This window comes from Rhinolophus hipposideros, assembly GCF_964194185.1.
Source record: "Rhinolophus hipposideros genome assembly, chromosome: 15".
In the NCBI taxonomy this organism is placed as follows: Eukaryota; Metazoa; Chordata; class Mammalia; order Chiroptera; family Rhinolophidae; genus Rhinolophus; species Rhinolophus hipposideros.
This window is the reverse complement of record NC_138061.1, coordinates 33,485,072-33,503,895: the sequence shown is the minus strand read 5'-3', so window position 1 is coordinate 33,503,895 and position 18,824 is coordinate 33,485,072. Positions and strand designations below refer to the sequence as shown.

Here is an 18,824-nt window from a genome sequence, read left to right as displayed (position 1 = left end):
TAATTGTAATGGTACTTATAATGGTAGTTGCTAAATACACTGAGCTCCTCAGATGCAAGGTGCTAAGTATGAGCAGGCCCCCAGCCACAAGTTCAAGTTATACTAAAGTGCTTCTACTCTGTTTGCTTATTAAAGTATAGTTGACATACAATATTACATTAGTTGCAGGTGCACAACATAGTGTGATTCTCCATTTATATACCTTACGATGTGATCAGCATAATAACCAATAACCATCTGTCACCATACAAAGTTATAATCTTTTTGGCTATGTTTTAAACTGATAAGTGTCTAAGTTCAAACGCATTATAAAAGTATCACATTTTTACTACCTCCCCATTTTTGACACCACATTTTAAATATTTTTCTTTTATGTATCCCTAACTACTTATTGTAGTTATAATTGATTTTGCTGCTTCTTTCTTTTAAACTTCATACTAGCCTCTTATGTGGCTGACCCACTGCCTGTACTATGTATTTGCCTTTATCAAAAGTGAGATTCACTTTCATATGTGTTCTTGTTATTAGTTCGGTTTCTTTTCAACTTAAAGAAGTTTATTTCACATTTCTTGTAAATCCAATTTAATGGTGATGAACACCTTTAGTTTTTGTTTATCTGGGAAATGCTTTATCTCTCCTTCAATTCTGAATGATAACCTTGCTGGGTAGGACATTCCAGTGTGTAAGTTCTTTCCTTTCAGCACTATAAATATATCCTGCAACTCCCTTCTGGCCAGCAACGTTACTGCTGATAAATTGGCTGACAGACAAACAGTTTCCCTTGTATGTGACTAGTAGTTTTCCTTTTGCTGCCTTCAAGATTCTTTAACTTTTGCCATTTTAATTGTATATCTTGGTGTGGATCTCTTTAGGTTCATCTTGTTTGGGACTCTCTGTGCCTGGATGTCTGTTTTCTTCCCCAGATTAGAAAGTTTTCAGCCATTATTTCTTCAAACAAGTTTTCTGTCCTTTACTATCTCTCTTCTCCTTGGAGCCCTATAATGTGAATGTTAGTAGGCTTAATGTAGTCCAAGACGTCTCTTAAACTATTCTCACTTTTCAAAATTTGTTTCACTCTTTGCTGTTTTGATTGGGTGATCGCTACAAATCTGTCTTCCAGGTCACTAATCCATTCTTCTGTATTATCTAATCTGCTATTGATTCCCTCTAGTGTATTTTTCTTTTCAGTTATTGTATTGTATTCATGATATTGTATTCATGATCTCTGATTGGTTCTTTATTTATTTATTCTCTTTGCTGCAGTTCTCACTGTGTTCCTCTATTCTTCTCCCAAGTTCAGTGAGCATCCATATGACCATTAGTTGTAATTCTTTATCAGGCAAATTACCTATTTCCATTTCATTAGGGTTTTTTCCCCTGGGGATTTGTTTTCTTGCTTTTCCATTTGGAACATATTCCTCTATCTTCTCATTTTGTTTGACTTTTTGTGCTTGTTTCTATGAATTAGACAAAACAGCTACCTCTCCCAATTTGAAGGAATGGTTTTCTGTAGGAATGACTTCTGTGGAGATTATTCCAGGTGGCTTTGGCAGGCTGGCTGGAGCTGTAGCAGGCACACACAGTGTCAGGGGTGCCCTAGCAGGCCAACGGCTGAAGCTGGGCAGGCCTAGATGTCCCGGGGTGTGCAGCTCTGTAGTGCCATAACAAGCTGGCTGGTCAGGGCTGGAGCAGGTATAGGTTAAGATATCACGTGGTTTGGGGGTGGGGGGAGGGAGATGAGGGTAATGGGGTCAAATATATGGTGATGGAAGGTGAACTGACTCTGGGTGGTGAACACACAATGGGATTTATAGATGATGTAATACAGAATTGTACGCCTGAAATCTATGTAATTTCACTAACAATTGTCACCCCAATAAATTTTTTTAAAAAGATATCACGTGGTGTGCAGCTGCGAGGGCACCTTGGCTAGCTGGCTGGCTGGGACTGTAATGGGCATAAGTCGAGGTGTCCTGGGGCACTCTGTGGCAGCCTTGCAGGAAGGCTAGAGTGCTTGAACCAAGCTCCCACCTGAGCTACCTGGCTGGAAGCGGAATGTAAACAATGGCGCTCACCAGTGCCTCTGATCCCAGAGAATTCCTGCAATTTGCCTCCTGTTTGGCAGGTGCCTTGGAGTTAGTAAACAGACTTTTTTTTCACAGTTTAGGTACCCTTTAAATTGCTGTTTTAACACTGTGCCCCAGGCAAGTCTGTGCACAGGCCTCTCAGTGACATCCCTCCCCACTACAGATTGCTGCATTAGGGAAGGATTCCCGTGGTTACATCTCCATCTCTCCTACCCTTTTCTGTGTGGTCCCTCTCTTGCTTCTTGCGCATAAACTGTTCAATCAGCCCCCAGTTCTCCCTCAAGAGGAACTGCTGTACATGTGTATAACGGGTGTGTCCATGGGAGGAGGTGAGTTCTGCATCTTCCTAAGCCACCTTCTCTGACCCAATCCACTCTCTCAATTTTAACCAATGTTTTAACTGAGAAGGACCCTGCTTCCTAATGTAATGCAACACAGTACATTACAAGATAAAACAGAAACTGGCATCTGCAAAATGGTGTCTAGTGACCTCTGAGAAAAAGAGCAGAGCGAGTAAAACTGTCCTTTCCACCTCCAGTTCATAGAAGTCACCAGACAGTGGTACAATCCTCTGGTCCCAGGTACCACTCAGTGTGGCTCCCACACAAGTACACCTTCCCCCCACAAGTGCTTGAGGCTCTAAAATTATCTTAGTCGCTTCTTCTCCACCCCCCATCCCAAACCAAAACTTCCCCTCCCAGTCAGTTCAGTTAGGAAATGGATAATCTAAGGTGTGAAAGACTCAAAGGCTTCTCCCACACTAGAAGTTGAAAAATAGTTCAAGACCATATACAGGATGTTAAAATATCTCCCAAGTACTCACTCATCCATAAGGTATTGCAATAATTGATTTAAAGATAAGGATGGCACTAAAAACATGCATTAAACACATAGTCATCAATCAATTAAGCTTTATATGAACCTCAAATTAAGGCCCCTTAGGCCCAAACTGTTTTATTGTATTTACATACATTTTTTAAAAATATAAGCTATTTAGCACAAATATTGCTAACTGCTATTTCACATCAGAAACTGGAACTGGGTTATTCTTCAGTGACACAATGCTGCAAGAGAGCAGTAGAAACTCTTTACAAAATGACCCAGAGGACCCTTTGCATTTTCAAACCCATGAAAATAACTATGAATCAAAGCTGAGTCTGAAATCTCTTTCACTTCCAACTTTCCTCTTACCCAAGGAAAGGAAGCACGTGTTAAGTTCAAAAGACCCAAACAAGGTATCAAAAAGCTGCCTATGAGCACTAAACAATAGATAGTTATATAATTTAACTACAAATGCAAAAATATGCAATTCCCTGCAATTATACCTCTGACTACAGACCATTGTGTTCTGCCATAAGTATTTTTAAATGCTGCAGTCTAAGCAAAATGCCTATTTTTCCTAGCTAATATAAGGACGAGGAAAAGAGAAAACAAAATTTTGGTGATTATCTACTTACCATGGGTATCAAACTTAGATACAATAAGCATTTGAGATTGCTAAATGTACTGTAATATCCAGTCTCCCATTCTTCCTTAATAACAGAACCCCCACTTTTTAAACTGGCACCCAGAATAAGAGGTGCAACTCTCAAGATACTTTTGCAGCTAGGTGTGACCACGTGGCTATGTTCTAGCCGAGAAGTTCTCAAAGTGGGAATCCCTAACACCCTTTTAGGTAGTCCATGAAGCCAAAACCATTTTCATAATAATACTGAGATGATACTGGCCTTGTAATTCTCACTCTCTTGTGAGTGTACAGGGGAGTTTTTCAGAGGCTACATGCACATGATACCACAACAGACTGAATGCAGGAGCCCATTCGAGAATGCACCTGTCTTCTATTGACCCAGACGTTAAGGAGAGTTACAAACATGTATAGCAGTGGTAGTCTTCTCATTACTAGTTGGGAAATAGTTATTTCCCCCCAAAAGTAATTTATGGTAAGTAATGGTTTATTATTTTTATATGAATTATTATTTTTAATTTCTTACTTTTAATTTCTAACACAGAAAATGTTTGCATTACTTTCCCATTGAGGCAGGTTAGTTAGTACGAAATCAGGCAGTTAGAAATTCCTTCTGAGCAGACTGAGCAAGAATAGAACGGTACCAGGACAACCGGACCGGGGCAAAAATACCATCAATCATGCTCTGGGGCAACTGAGTTATTTCAAAGGTCTCCCCCAGGCTGAACAGTAGAGCGAGTGTGGGAAACGTTGTATCCATAGGCATCCACATCCCAACATCCCCCTCCCAGGTAGAAATAAAGGTGTATAAAGACAAGCGTTTTGCCTTAGCTAGTGGGCATCCCAGTTTCGGGTACTCCCTCCCACTCTGGAGCTATAACTCTTTGCTTGCTGTGATAAACTATCTTCCTGTGCAATTCTGTGCCTCTCTCTGGTCCGTGTATCCATTCTTCAGCTCCAGAAGACTACGAACCCGGCATACATTAAGAAACATCCTACATCACTATTGCTGCTGTAACAAATTACGACACACATGGTGGCTTAAAATAACATGAACTATATCTGGAAGTCAGAAGTCTGAAAATGGGTCTTATGGAGCTAAAATGAAGGTGTTGGCAGGACCGAGTTCCTCCTGGAGCTAGGGGAGATTATGTCCCTCGCCTTTGCCAGCTTCTGTAGGCTGCCTGTACTCCTTGGCTCAAGGTGTCCCTTTCAGCAATGGCATCGCTTCAACCTCTGCTTCCATCCTCGTAATTCCTTCTCTGACTCTGACACCCCTGCCTCCCTCTTATTAAGGTCTTTTTGATTGTACTGACCCCATCTGGATAATCCAGGATAATCTCCACCATCTCAAGATCCTTAATATAATCGCATCCATAGTCTGTTTTGCCATAGAAAGTAACATATTCACAAATTCTGGGGGTTGGGGTGCCATTCCTCTGCCTACACAAATTGCTAACTATAACCCATGTAAGGAAAGTTCTTCGGGTCCTCGGTAATTTTTCAGAGAAACACTACTCTACCATATGAACAGAGTAAGGTAGTTATTAGGTGGGAAAGCTCAGAAAAGCCAAAGTCATACAGACTTAGTAGAACTTTACCTTGAAGCCATGTCATCTGGCTACTGATGAACCTACTATGGCTGCAAGCTTTGCGGCCAATTCCCAAACACCCTGACTGAGGCAAAGACAAATAAAAATCATTCTCTGGGCACTTTGCAGGTATCAAATAGAGAATATGACAAGAAGCATGCAGAGGTGAATCTGGTGAGCAGGAGGGGGGACACGTTGGACAAGAAGGTGTCTAAAATAATCTTACTTTTCAAAACATTATTTAGAAACATACAAATTCATTACCTCGTGAGAAAGGAGGAAAATGTCAGAAACGGCCAGGTGTTCCAGTACTGAGTCAGAGAGAGGTAAGTGACCGCTCTCGGTCTAGAGGAGCATGGCTGGGACGAAAGCCCAGGAGGCTCGGGGAGCACGTACAGGAACGCAGCACTCTGAGTCAGACGATGGGGCCTGGTGACCAAACTCAGATTTATGGTCACTCGTCTTGACAATGACTGTCAAGCCCCAGTTTTTAACACTCTAACTGAAAAGGACATCTGAAAGATTGCATTCTTAAACTGTCTCTCTGCATTATTTTGACATGACAAGAGCCACAATTTTGCAGCAGAAAAGAAACTGCACTCAGGTGAACTTGTTAAAATCATGCTAATGATCCAAATCATAACTTTCAGAGACATATATTTACAGTAAAAGAGGGGAAATGGGAGGCCCAAATGGACAGTTACTGCTCTACCAAATAAATTGCCAGGCCCAGGCCAACAGAACTGGGAGCAGTGGCAGTTAAGATTCCTTTCCCTACAATGTGCATTTGGGAATGACGGCACCCCAGCCCAGAAGGCCGGGCAGGGCTTCCTTGGGAAGCACTGGCCATTCCTGACAAGTTTCTCCAGTTCGACTTCATCTCTTTCCCAGTTCTCCAGGTAAAGCTTCTAGAGTGTTCAGCTAACCAAACCAAAAACCTGCAGGAGTGTGTGAACTGACAGCCAACAATAACCCAAGACTATGAAGTAATTACTTGTTAGAACTTGCTATCCAAGGGAGAAAAAGCCACAGAATTGCCTGATATTTATACTTTCCACGTGAAAGTATAAAGTATGGAGTCACAAAAACAGGCAGTCCCTCCAGGAATCTCTAGCCACAGAGCACAGCGTTTCCTAGGACTGTTTTCAGGGCCCGCCTTTCCGATGACTGCACGCACATTCCAAGAATGCTACCTGTAACCTACAAAGTGTAAAGATTTTTGCAGATGAGGAACACGCCTGACACATCACTGTCATCATAAAGTCCTAACCCACACATAGCTGTCAGGTCTGTGTAGCCTCTGAAAAGGTCTGGTGCCGACAGGTGATTGTTCTCCCGCAGGATGAAGAAACTAGGAAATCAGCAACCTCAGTTGACATCCATTTTAAATTGTTTTTCATGCGCCAAAGCCAAAGTCCACTTAACATTTTATAGCTCACAAACTTCATGCTGCTTTCTAGGCCGATGTAGGGGAATGGAGAATGTGAGGACCTGGAGGGTACAGAGATGATGCCTCGAATTCACAAGAGCAAACGTGAATTTTCGGTACTCCACGTGAAAAAGAAAGGCACCCGTAGGCATAGATCCACAACCAAACCGTTTAGACCTAGTGCGCTGGATAGAAAGAAAAACGACATTTTAAAGGAAAATAGATTGGAAGGTATAAAGAAGGAGTGCTGAGTAAGAACTCTGTTCTTAGGAGTTATTCCCAAAGTAGTGATTCCAACTTCCAAGTACGGAAATATTCAAGAGATTAACTAGGAAAAAGGAAAAAAAGGCAAACGTGTAAGGATACAGAGTCACGTGAGTACAGATGTGGTTCAGCTAGCTTTCAAAGAAACCACTGCTTCAATATTTTCCTATCCCTAGGTGAAATAAATTAATTTATCATGTAAACTTTAAAAGGTTTAAGAACATTGATAAAGGGCATGTACAGAAAAAAATTCACTTTAAAATATCGCTTGAACACTACTAATTTAGGAATTGTGGTGGGCTAGAGTTTTGCAGGGCCCTTCAGTTATACTATAATTAGATTTGGGATAAAACAGAATTTTATTTAGTATTAAAAATTAATTTACTACCATAGCATGCAACAAATGAAGTTTAACAACGTAACTGAATGAAACAAATGGAAGTTGTAGAATACATAGTAATTATGTGCCAGAATGAAAATTAACTACCGACACTAAGAACGCTGTTTAGTTCAGCTGATCTTTACTTTTGGCACGAGATTTCCTGCCATGTCCTGGTCCCAGTTCTAGAGCAAGCTCTTCATCTCAACTTAGACTGACACATTGAGCAGTACTGACCGAAACTGCAACTCGGAGAAGAGAGCAGACCTGGGAACCGTCAACTTCCAAGATAAAGAGCCTCAATCCAAAGCAATTCCAGATTAAAGGAAAAGGCCTGGCCCCAAATGACTCTCCCAGGCCGCCCTAGAACCTTTCCTAGTAATTTCTTCTATAAACATTCAATTATTGTTAATAGTTTTGGTTAAACATGAAAAATGGTGTAGACTGAGGTAGAAGTTTTCCTCAATTCAGGTAGGCCTTTTTCCTTTTAAATGTCAAGTTTAAATGTTAGACTTTTAAATGCCCTGGTTTATGTGACTGCAGATCCTGCAGTGCCCTTTTCTGTCATTTCCAGGGACTCAGGCAGACATCACTTCCTGTGCCCTTTGTTATACACATTTCTACCACCGTGGCCCAAGCTGCCTTCCTCTCCCACCAGAAGCTGGCTTCTTCAATCATTTTTCCTTCCTTCCTCTGACCATGCTGGCCTTTCCTTGGCTGAATCTGACGTGGTGCATCTCCAAGGCCTGGAACAGCCCTCCATCCATCAGAGCCTCGCACACAGTCTCAGAGCAAAGCAAAAGCTGTTCTGAGGAACTTCAGATCCATGAGATGTTTGGGAATGGATAAAACGCAGAGACTGACTTACACGTGTTGTCTTTCATACACCCTCTGCTACGCTCCTACGTCACTGTTCTTGAAATCCACAACTTCTTCAGTCACTGAAGCTTTGCCTGGAACGATAAAGGCAGGAAATGAGAGAAGAGGCAACCAAAAGGAACCACAGGGTCTGCGGGGGAAAGAAACTCTCTTATAGAATTAATCTTGACATTTAAAAGAAAACGGGGCCACCTGAATTAAGGAAAATCTCTACCTTAGTCTAAGTCATTTTTCATCTTTTACCACAACTATTACCAGTAATTTAATGTTTATACAAGAAATCATTATTATTTACAAAGCGCTTTCACATGCCTTTTCTTATTTGAGCTGAAAGATCTTGAGAATAAGCAAATATTATTTTCTTTTATTTATTAGTTTCAGGTGTACAAAACAATGTAATATTTTGACATTTATCATTTATATCCCTCACACAGTGATAACCCCCTGCCCCATCTACTACCCCTCATCTCATTAGGGAGACCATCTCAGGGATGATGTAGATGCTGGATCACAGCAAATATTATTTTAAAATGCAGCAGCTTTCCCACGACCATTCAGCCAGCAGGTATGAAAGGAAGAATTAGAACCACCACTATGAATCCTCACTCCAGGCTCTTCTATGGGACAAAATATGATGGTTTCAACTCGAAAAACAGTCTTATTATTTCTTCTTGCACCAGATATATTTTCTTAGTCAACAGGTATAGAAATGGCTTTGCCTCCTGGGTGACACAGACATTGTCATAGGATTAAATGTTTATTTACCAAAGACAACCCACAAGGTAGAAAACCCACACCAAGATAGTTAAGAAATGCATGTGTATTTTTCACATACTTGCACTATCCTTTTTTCTTAGTTGTAATTGATGGGCTTTTTTTTTTTAACTTGCAAATAACTTCAAGCTTATGGAAAAGTTGTAGAATAACAATAGTACAAAGAATACTGTGTATTCTTTACCCAGATTCACCTACTATTAACATTTAACCCATATACTTACTATTTACCCTCTCTCTACAGACACACACATTCACTCAATTTTTTTTCCTGAGCCAGGTAGAGATAAGTTTCACAGGTTATGGCTTTCTACCTCTAAATACTTGAGAATTTATTTCTTTAAAATAGGGATATTCTCACATAGCCATAATGTTGCTATCAATATTAGCAGATTTAATATTGATACAGTACTTTAATCTACGACCACTTTCAGTTAACCCAGTAATGCACTTTAGAGCATCTCTTTTCCTACAACTCAGGATCCAGTTAAGGGTTAGGTACTGCATTTAACGGCCATCAGTCTGAAACACACGGGATTCCTTTGTCTTTTATTACGCTAATGCTTTAGAAAAATAAAGTCCTCCTCGTTTTTTTATATGAATAAAACATTTCCTTTTGACTTGTCTGACATTTCCTCATGAGTCAGTTCAGGTCATGCATTATCAGCCAGGAAACTATGGAGATGATGTTTCTTTTTCCAGGTGTCCTGTCTGAAAGCACACAAAGTCCATCTGACCCTTCTTGGCAATGTTAATTTTGATCACCCAGCCAAGGTTTTGTCTAATTTCTCCAATGGAAAATTATTATTTTTTTCCCCTGGCAACTAATAAGTAATCTGTGGGGAAATACTTTTGAGACCATGAAAATATTTTGTCCCTCAGCAAAACTTCCCCCTAGATTTAATATCCATTGGTGATCTTTGCCTGATCTAAAATTCACAGCAATGGCTGCAACATGCTGCCTGTTCCAGCTCCAGCATTCCCTCCAAATTGTCAGTCATCACTCAGCATTGTACATTATTTGTTTGTCTATTTATCTACTTATGATCAGTATGGATACATGAAGTCCTGCTTTTTCAACGGTTTATCATTCATCACTGGACTTAATTATTTTGGTGCTTAAACCATCTCAGATTTAGCAAGTAGACGCCTCTTTAAGCTGGCTCGTTTATCTTTGCAACATGCCCACATAATTTTTTTTTTTTTACTTTTATTATATTTCCTTACTTTCTGACTTTTTTTTTTTTTTTTAAGTTCTGGGCTCATCTTATACCTACCCTACCTCTGCTCTGGACATAGCCATTTCTCCAAAAAGCCCTGGTTCCCTTCAGTGGAGAATGGTACTAGAGACCGGCATCTAGGATAATACTATTTTAAAGGCATTGTCTGTTTCTATTGATTACTTTCCATTTTAAACATGAGTCACATTTTCCTGTTTCTTTGCATGCTTCTTTTCTGTTATAAGGTAAACAATTAGAAGGTATTCAGTTTGATTCTAACGGCCTCTAAATTACTGGCAGATCCTCTGTATCCTGCCAGGCTTGGTTTTGTAGTTGGTTAAAACAGGTCTATTTCAGTTATGTCCTTGGTCCTACCTAGTGCATGGCACTTACTCTGCAGTATGGCACTTACTCCTAAGATGTAGTCTTTCTGGTGTCTCAGTGGAACGGCTAAGGTGCTCAGGGAGGCCTCTCCACCCTCCCTCGGCCAGCACTCTCCGCATCTCTCAGTACTGCATGATCTCTGGTATGGCCATTCTCTTCGGAACCTGGTAGTAGCTGCTCTCTGCTACGTCTCACCCTGTATGTCTACAAACATCCCAGCTTCTGAGTTCCCTTCACATAGCTCTACAGTACCCTGCCAAACACATCCTCGCCTCTTGGGCAGCCCTGCCATCCGTGAGACCACCATCCTCCCAGTATGAAGGCAGGAAACGTGTTCAAGCAGAACACCAGAGCCAATGTGGGTCTCACCTCATGTGATTCTCTTCTCTTAAGGACCAGTGTCGGTTGCCTGTTGTCCAGTGACTAATAACAACTGCCTCCTATGTTGCTCAGTTTTCTAGTTTACCACGGGAGGCGAGTCTAGCACCAGATCCCTCTTTTCTTCTCTATGCCTTCCACACCACTGATGCTAGGGAACACGGGGCTGCTCTCTTGGAGGGTGAAGAATCAAACACTTTGAGCATATAATAAGTGTTCTTGATTTAAACATCTCAAGGACTCTCTAACAATCTGTTTCTTGGAAATGTATGTGTTTATTTTTATTGCAACGCTGTGGCAAGAGAAATACTCTCTAGCAATCAGACAATTCCAAACAAAGTGACAGGAAAATGTCTCTATTCCTTCCAGAAAGCTGATACTCACTTCAGATAGCCAGCTGGCTATCACTTTGACACATAATTACATTTATTTCTACTACTCTTCCTCCAAATGTCATAACAAAACACTATGGGAAGTGTATCCAAGGAAATGAAAGTTAGTTGCTAGTCTTCCTTTTTCTTGTTTATGCACATATACTTAAGGGTAGGGAGAAGACTCCTTTTCATATAAATCCTTTTCTGATGTATTTCTATTTCCACTTCTAACCACTGAAGAGAAAATAATTAGAAAAAAACAGTCAAAAAGAAAACTTGCAATCCCAGACACAAAGTTTATCGAAAGGAAATTGGTAAACAAGAAGAGTATTTTCATTGCATACTGTGATAAAAGAGAATTTTGCAATCACAGGAAAATGGAGAAGAGGTCTTTCCCTGCACAAGCCAACAGACTTATGTGCACAGTGCATGTGCACACACACACGTGCAGCCTTCCAAACAGTGTGCCAGGCAGAAATTTGGGACTACCTCTTTACTTTGTGAGCAGGTTTTCTCCATATTAAAAATGTACACTGCAGCCCATTTAATTCATTTACTCAAAGGAAATTAATGTATGGAAGTTATAACTTTCTTTGGTTTTACTTCAAGTCCCCTAGAACCTAAAGGCAAGATCTGATGTAAACATAGTTTCTATTTGCCCCTTGGCGCTCCTCACGGACCAGGCCCTCCCTATCCTATGGGGCTCTTAGATCAGTCTTCTCACAGGTCTCAGTTGAATTCGCGTCAGCATGTGCCTGGTACTCTAATTAAATACAGTTCTTCTGTGGTTCCCCATACCATCAGAGCCCCTGAACTTGCTAAAACAAGCCCTCCAAGATCTGCTTTCTACTCACCTTTCTATTTCATCTCCCGACATTTTTTGCCTCTTCACTAGTAAAAACCTTATAGCCATTTCCCTTCAGAAACACCCTTTCCTCCCTTTCTTCTCTTGACTAACTCACTGAAGCTTGACAACCTCTGGGGAATATTTCATGATCACTATTTGAACCCAACCTTATTCTCACAGCAGCTAAGCTCACCTGTATAATAAATAATCGTTTACTGAGCACTTATGACGTGGCGAGCACTCTGGGCATTTAACATGCATTGTCTCACTGAGTGCTCGCTCACGTGAACTCTGAACAGTAGGTGCTGTTATCAGCCCACTCTACAGATGAGCAAATGAGCAGAGAGGCTCAGCGGCTTCACAGTGTCACACAGCTAGTGAGTGGGGGAGCCAAAGAGCTTACAGGCTTTCCATAAACAGCACTCAATATATCTGAGGGAAAAATTAACAGTATAACTGGTGTTTCCAGGTAAAGGCCCAGAATGGGAACAAATGGTGACCCCATGACAACACTAAAAAGGTAAAATAAGATGTAAAAAACTCATCAGAATATTTCAGAAGAGGATGTCATAAAGATAGTCATAAACTAACATCCACTATGATACCCATCATAAAGACCAAAATATTTCACCCAGATGGGGTGACTAGCAGTTTCAAGAATCCAGGAATACACACAGGCTCAAGCAAAAAAACTGTATAAAAGTAGTGGGGAGATGGGGAAGCATGTTCTTACTAGAAACAAACAAGAAAATGTATTCTAGATCAAAGATTAAAAGAACCTCTCAGAGGGAATAATCTGGAATATTTATATAATTAAATCAATTCCATTCTCAAGAAATTCATATATTGTGCAACCAATAGGATCAATCTTCTATTTGGGGTAGCGTTACTTCCTACACAAATTGAGTAAGTGAGGATTAGTAAATAGGCAAAAATCCACCTAGGCCCTGTATGCCATGATCTAACATGCCCATTTCTGGCCCCAGATTGCGGAGTTGGAGAGCTGAAGAAGGAGGCATGAAAAGGAATGTCAATGACCTGCCTTACAAATGCCACACTGATAAGTCTCATGAAGAAAAGTCAGAGAAGATGAATATTTCAGTACAGCATATCAGTTCATACACGTTACCCTTCTCCACACTGTAGACTAAGAACTAGAGCGAGAATAGACTATGATAAGGGCCTGGCAGGAACATAAACAGCACACGTGCTCAGGGGTGACTGTGCGATCTTTAAATCCAACAGCAGGAATCCTCTAACTACAGTATAACCTGTTAATGGTCCCAACCCAGCCTGAAAAGTCATCCACAAAACGCTTGCGTCTGCCACTCTGAAGGGCCATCTTCCCAGGGATTTCACACATGCTGAGGGAAAGAGACGGGCTAAGAACCTGGGCTTAAAAGTCAGACGTGCCTGGCTTTCAATCACAGGTCCTCCAATGTAGCCTTGAAAACAATTAACCTTTTTCTGTGCTTCAATGTCCTCACTGCAAGGACTAACAGAGATAATTTATGTAAAGAGCTTAGTTCCAGTATCTGGCACTAAGGACTACACAAATGAAATACTAATAATAATAACAATAACAATAAATAATAACACACGGAATTGCTGCTGCTATTTCACATTGAGACTCAGCCCTGAGCCATGCGCGAAAACATCAACAAGTAGACAACATCGGCCTACAGACCAAGAATGCAATCTACAAATTTTGAAATACACTGTGAATTCACTAAAATATCAGTAAATATCTACTATAACTCAAAAAGTATTATAACCTGTATTTCAAAATGCTTAGAAGTAAAAAGTCTTCCATTTTAAGAAGTAAGAGTAGTTGCTGTGTACTGAGGGCCGACTCTGTTCCTAGTCTTATTTACAACAGGCACTTCACAGGTGTCATTCAATCTTCAAAACCACTCAGAGGTTCGTCAAATGATCCCAGTTTTACGGATGAGGATTCTGAGCCTCTTGGGATTAAGGGATGGGCTCCCTGTCACACTACAGTAACAGCAGAGACTGTTGCTTAACACTGAAAGCCTCACCAGTGAGACAAGCAGGGACATAATCTCTGGGTGACACTGCCACTCTACAAAGCATTTCCTTGGCAGCAATTGGAATTTCATTGAGCAACATTCAATACAATCCATGTCTCATCCACAAGATGTGCATTAAAGAAGCCCAAATCATTGAAAGGTCATGATATGTCACCCATTAAAGTGACATATTAGTATAAATCGCATTCTATCATCCAGTTTAATTATAATGTCCGTTGGGAACACTGTCAGAGAGGACTAATCTACAAACAGCTATGGTTGTCCAAAAGTGACTAGATTTACAATAAAACAAATTGGGTTCTAGAGATGGGACACTGGTGAAAAGGAAGTAACATCAACGGCACAACACAAAATAAGTGTTCAGGGCTAGCGTGGATAGAGGAAGAAAACGTAAATCAAAAAATCCTCGTCTAATTTTGCTTATAGCAGAGTATCCTTATCACAAACAGCCAATCTATGACTCTCAAATTTTCTTATTCCTGATTTTCTATGTGTCGCCCACCCTTAAGAAAAAAAGAAGGCAGCAAGAACATCTATATAAATGCTAAGACTTGGGCCTGCTGCTCAGACTTCAGAATATGAATTCCACCTCTGAAGGGAGAATCCACGTGTTAGGTCACCACTGTGTCCTCAATACAATACACCACAAGTAAGGGTGCATGTTCACGCCCAGCACAATTCGGAAATGTAGAGGAGAAAAAGTGTGAAGGGCTGCCCGAGGAAGGGTTACCCACCCCATTCCAGCAGGTCTCAGCACCTAACTGCTCTTTGGAACCTAAGAGTCATAGAAATGCGAGATTACAGGAGATTTTGTTTGCTTGTTTGGAATGAACAAATTACACTTTGGAGGCAAAAATTCCGCCCAACCCTTTGACTATTCAGTTTTTGGAATGAATACATATTATGCTTTGGGGGTGAAAAATGCCTCCCGTCTCCTTTTGACTATTCAAAATGTTTGCCAATATCTTGAAAGACTTACTGGCCTAAAATATGCCTCCTAATCTGCTGTTTCAGAGATATGAATCATTCATGCAAAAAACTCACTGCTAGCATTGTGCTAGATATGACCAACACAAAGAAGAACAAGGCTGGGCCAACTTCAGTTTAACAGAGACACAGACCATAACCAAAGAATCACAATGCCACACAACTACTGCTTTCGGCAAAGTCAGATGAAGTGCGGGAGGACGCAGGGGAGGGAATGACTACCCCTGCTGCACATTTCAATCCCACATTGTGAAAAAGAACCTTTGAGATTTCCTTGTCCAATCCTCACTGTCTTCTTTAAAATGAAAAGCAGCACAGTCATCTATATACTAAATACTTTAAACAGTCCCCATGCTCCTCTGCCATCATCCCACCCCCATGAAAAACTGTGCATTGCTTTAATGTGGATTAGCTAAATAAAAGTTCTGAAATTCATGATCAGCCACCCTGTAATGCTGGCTGCTAAAACACACACACAATTTAAGTGTTTAAGCTGTGTCAGAATTTTTTGGCCTTACTATATACCCTCCAAAATCGCTGGCCTTCTTTATAGTTGATAAAAATTGTATGTCATATTCTGTCCGAAAATCTTCAAGATACAAGCCAAATGAATGGTTTATCTAAAATCATGATGTCATCAGCAGCAGTTTTGCTTTATTCAATTATTTAAGTGCTGTCCATCTCGAAGAGAGATTTAAGGCAACATACAATAAAAGGAATAGTCACAAACGTGAAGTCATGACACGGAGAAAGATGTCGATTTTCCAAGCACCAGATGACGCTGTCGGTGTGCTGGAACATGAAAATGATTTCTCACGTTCTGATAGCCACAGCCAAAAGGAAAACGGAGCAGGCCACATTAATTCTGAACAAAGGAAGAATATACAAGGGATTTTCCCGCTACGTGCTGAAAAACAGTCATCTTTTTTCACAGTGGCTTGTGCAATACATGTAGAAGCATCATCAGGTTTCTTACATTTTTACTAAATAAAAGCTATGAGCGTAATATTAAAGTGTGCCTCAGTGAAGGGACTCGGGGAGGCACTGATAATGTAGAAATAAATACCTTTTGTGTACGTCCAGTTTAAAAGTACTACATAAGATGACGAAAAACACACATGGGGCGGGAAGGTGTCACGGAGAGGTTGGTCCCCAAAACAAGACCGTCCAGGAAAAACTATTCAGATGTGGTCTTTTCAGAAATAACTGAAATAAAAGGTTTTCAGAAATGTCAACAACTATTTCAGTATTCAGAAGGCTATCAACTCATGTGGCTGGAGCGGGCACTGTTTACGTGTCAGCTCCCTCACCTACAACCTGCTGCCCCTTAATTTATCACTGAGGACCCCCTTATAACCCACCTAACTGGAAGGGGAAGAGCAATCCCAAAGCGTACTCATGGCTTTATTTCATATTTTAAAGGAACGTACACAGGCTGCCTACTTGTGCCTTAGTTTCTTTACTCAAGTTTTTACTTTTCTTAATGGTAACAAGCTCTTCTGTTTGGGCAAGTGCCACACTTTGTATATCTGTTTATCATTATATTGGGTTGGTGCCAAAGTAATTGCGGTATTGCGGTTTTTGCAATTATCTTTAACCATTTAAACTGCAATTACTTTTGCATCAACCTAATAAATTCCTTTATTCTTGTATTCCAAGTGGATCCTATTCATTACAAAGAACCTTCTGGAGCCTTATGACACTAAATGTGAGACGCGAATGTGGGCATAGAAGCTGGTGGACATGCTGACCCATCTCCTGTCACTAACTTATTTGTCCTACCCCTTTTTTGGTGTTTCCCCGTGGAGCCTTCACATAAGAATAGTGACCCATAGAGTATATTCTGAGAAATGCTGTTGAAAAGTATTTCCTTGAAACAAGATCTAAATTCTTAATGGGCTGATTCACTGATAAGCTCTGTGGCCTCATCTTGGAGAATTAGAAGCCTACCACGAACTAGGCTTTCGGCTGGAAACCTGACGCTTTTGAAAGTCAGCTCTAGCCCCTGAGATGCACTCACATTTCTGATTCAGACACTTTTAGGGCAAGAGAACAAGCCTCGGCTTAGTGGGTATTCCTTAGGCAGTCAAGAGGCATGAATATATGATGTTTCAGTAGGAAATTTCCTAGGCAGAATTTCAAACTATGTTCTTAGTGGTAATATATTAGACTTAGTGTTTAATACATCGCTTAACTATGTTGATATCCCTTCTTTCTTTCCACCCTTTAATTGACTCAAGTTTTCCCCCTGCTCACACTCATTCCTTGCAATCAGAACCCTATTTCCTCTGTGCAAATGATCAACCAATTCAAAATATGGTGTGAGGGACTAATAGTTTCTTCAAACTACCAGGAACATTTGGGTTTAAAAATGATTAAATATTGAAATATTTGGACAAAAGGTTGACAAAACACTTTGCAATACATTAGATCACGTTTTTATTTACTGTATTAAACTTTTGTTTTAATTAAAAAAATAATTATATGTTACATTAAACATTTTAAGTGCTAAAGCCCTAAGAAAGAATTCCAGGTACTTTGAATCCTACGACTTAAAGGTAATCCAAGGGAACATTTTGATTAATGCCTTTCCAGACTTTCCCCCATGCTCCATAGTTTCTTCATTGAAATGTTAACTTTATATATTCTATCTTCGCCTATGTGTCGTCCCACATCAATATTTTTCTTCAACATCTTTGTCATGGTTACACAATACTCCATTTTATTGATGAATTATAATGTACCCATCCATCACCTTATGGGGGGGCCGCATGGGTTGCTTCCAATGTTTAGTTTCAAACAGTGCTCACTAAGCATTCTCAGAGCTAAATATCTGAACACAGCTCTTATCATTTAGTTAGAAGTTACTTCCAGAAGTAGGCTCACTGCGTCAAAGGATCGACAACACATTGTTTGCTGAGTCACAGGAGACCTTGTAGGGAAAAGAGCCCTATGAATCATTTCGGTTTGCATTTCTCTCCCCCTCTTGTGGCTGAATTTTCCCAGTCTGTTCCTGTTGCCTTTACTGTGAGTTCAATTATTACCTGGTTTTCAAGATAGGCAAATTTTGTAGTCTACTGGACATCCTTAATCCTTAATTCAACAAGCTATCTGGCTTAGCATAACCTCTGAGTCCTTTAAAATAAAATCGAAAGTCATTCTGTCTGTTCGCCCTTCTGTGTTCCTAATTTTTTATCCATCTGTCATTTCTGTGATATTTCTAACTGAATAACTGATATGAATCACCACATATTCCAGGGCCCTGTACTGACTCAGCTAATACTTACTTCAAACCTTCTTTTCTCCCCACAGTAACTTTCTAAACCACAGGCAAAGTAAGGTTTGGGAGCTCGGAACAAGTGCCTCCATATTTCAAACCCTCCTACTGCTAGGCACGTTGACACAGCAGCATTTCTCAGAATACATCCAGTGGGGCACTATTCTTATGAGAAGACTCACCTGGGATGGTGTCAATGATAAAACATTGGGTTCTCCGCCCCCACTCCCTCTCATAGTATAGCAGTTTATTTACTTAGCATCTCCCTGTTTATCTTTGAGGGGCCAAGGTGTCAGTGGGAAATACATGCAGCAGTGTTTGTTAAAATCAGAGTACTTCCTGAGTGGAACAGCAGCAGCAGCTCAGGATTATTTCCTTGCTCATAAGTCTCGTCTACATCGTACCATCAGGAAGGGTGAAGCTGCAAAGCCAAATCC

The 18,824-nt window shown here is 40.5% G+C and overlaps 1 protein-coding gene across 9 annotated transcripts in view; it reads right to left on the bottom strand.

Annotated features, from left to right (window-relative positions):
- Positions 1 to 18,824, bottom strand: part of SGMS1 (sphingomyelin synthase 1) — a 255,191-nt gene that overhangs the window by 159,966 nt on the left and 76,401 nt on the right. For 8 of the 9 annotated variants that reach the window (XM_081075240.1, XM_081075239.1, XM_081075242.1 and 5 more), the window contains exon 4: positions 8,085 to 8,169. The exons of the other annotated variant lie outside the window; for it this stretch is intronic. The gene's annotated coding sequence lies outside the window, so the exon portion shown is untranslated. The remainder of the gene's footprint in view (positions 1 to 8,084; positions 8,170 to 18,824) is intronic. 9 annotated transcript variants of the gene reach the window in all.